Source organism: Sarcophilus harrisii, chromosome 3 (genome assembly GCF_902635505.1).
Source record: "Sarcophilus harrisii chromosome 3, mSarHar1.11, whole genome shotgun sequence".
NCBI classification, from domain to species: domain Eukaryota; kingdom Metazoa; phylum Chordata; class Mammalia; order Dasyuromorphia; family Dasyuridae; genus Sarcophilus; species Sarcophilus harrisii.
The window spans coordinates 126,623,335-126,625,712 of NC_045428.1; positions in this window are offsets into that span (position 1 = coordinate 126,623,335).

The following is a 2,378-nucleotide window of genomic DNA, read 5'->3' on the forward strand; positions in this document are numbered from 1 at the left end:
TATCAATCAATATTGGAACCACTGACCGTTTACCTTAACTCAATCCCTCTACTGCAAATCCCCTGGTGCTAATTCTATTTCAGTTGAAAATTACAAAATAAGGGGTTCATTATTTAGACAAAAGCTGATTGAAAGCTTCCATATTACATGGCAAGAAGAGATTATCATGCAGGAGCTCAATGCCTCCATTGTCCATTTTTATAAAGGTAAGGAAAATAGATCATCCTGTGATTATCACTAAGGGAGGTCTCTCTCAGAAATTGTTAACAAAACTCTTGCCAGAGTCCTTCTTAAATGACTGACTTTTCACCTGAAAGATGGTCATCTACTTGAGAGCCAGTATGACATCAGAAAAAGACTAAAGAACAGTCTATATACTTTATTACCTAAAAACTTCAGGAGAAATGCTAGAATTAGAAGAGAGGTCAGTGCACAACATTTGTAGATATGATCAAGATTTTGATACTATCAATCATGAGGGATCATATAAAATTATGTCAAAATTTGGTTGCCTGTAAAAGTTCATCTGTATTTTATGTCAACTTCATAACAACATGTTTACTGGGGTTCTGAATAATGGGTGATCCTCAAATTTTTCCCCAGTCACCTATAGAATGAAACACATCTATATGCTTGCTCTCCATGCTTTTTAGCATGTGTTTTGAGCCCTGTTGCTCAAACACCTTCGATGACGATGAACTTGACATCAAAGTCAGCTACCTCACTGATGGCTAATTTTTCAACTTGAAAAGACTACAAGCCAAGAATAAGGTAGAAGGAGTGTTAGTGCATGTTTTTTTTGTTTGTTTGTTTGTTTGCAGATGTGTGTATCTTAATGCAGCCTACAAAGTTGACATTCAACAAAACATGAATTGATTCTCTTTGCTAATTTTACCTAATAATTAACATTAAGAAAATACAGGTGTTCCATTAGCCAGCATGAAAGCATCCATATGTGGATTATATAGCAAAAGAAGAAGTTTAAATTCTGTGATTAAGTTCACTTACCTTGGCAGTATAATTTCCAGGGATATACACATTGATAATGAGACTGACACACTCACTGTCAGAGCTAGCTCAGTGTCTAGGAGGCTCTAAAGGAAAATGTGGGAGAAGAGGTATTAATTAGACTGCCTACAGAACCATTGTGCTGATGTCATTGTTATATGCCTGTGTAACTAGACAGTATGCCAGAACCATGCCAAGAAACTGAATTGTTTCCAATAGAATAGTCTTAGGAAGATTGTGAAGATCACCTGACAGGATAAGAGAGCAGACACTGAGGTCCTTTCTCAAACTAAATTGAAAAGAACTCAAACTCTACTGCAGAGAGTCCAACTCCACCTGTTTGGCTACATTGTTCAAATGCAAATTTATGAACTACTAAAAAGATTATTTATTCAATGGAGAAAACTTACATAGGAGAGGTAATCACATAGTGGTCAGAAAAAGCAGCACAAGGACACTCAGTTTCTCTTAAGAACTTTGAAACTGATTTGTCATATAGGAGCCAATAGCACAGGATCGCTGTCAGCAGAAAAAGTGCTGTGTTCTATCAGCAAAACAGAACTGAAGTAGCTCAAAAGAAATATGAGATGTGCAAATTTAGAGAATCTACTCTAAATGTTCACATGGATTGTAAGTGTCCAATCTGTGGTAGAGCATTCCATGTTTGTATTGGTCTGATCAGCCACCATCAGACACACTGTAACTTTACTCTAAAACAGTGATGTCACTTTTGGTACTCTTTTGAGAATGAAGGACAACAATCAACCAACATTATTGTTACTTTGGAGAGTTTTTGGAAGTTGTGGTTAGCAGTGACTCCATTTATCACTGCAATATCACAGTAAATAATTGCCTATAAGTTAATGACTAGCATTTATATGTCTCTACTATGTTATACACATTGTCTCAAGCACTTTACAAGGGGCAACTAGATGGTGTAGTGTGTAGAATACCAATCCTGATGTCAGGAGGACCTGAGTTCATATATGACTTCAGACACTGAATACTTTCTAGCTGTGTGACCTTGGGAAAGTCACTTAGTACCCCAATTACCTCAGGGGGAAAAAAAGAGAGCATTTTACAATTAATGTCTCATTTGATTTTCACAGAGCACTTTACAAATATTGTCTCATTTGATTTTCACAACAATCTTGGTAGGTAGGTGTTATGGCAATCTCTCTCTCTCTCTATTATATATATATATATATATATATATATATGTATATATATATTTATACACACACATACATATATCATGCATATTATATATTAAATGGTTGTACTATTATTATCATGTATCTGTTTCACTGTTGAGAAATCTGAAGTTAAATGAATTGTCCAATGTCAAACAAGTATTGAGTACCTGAGGC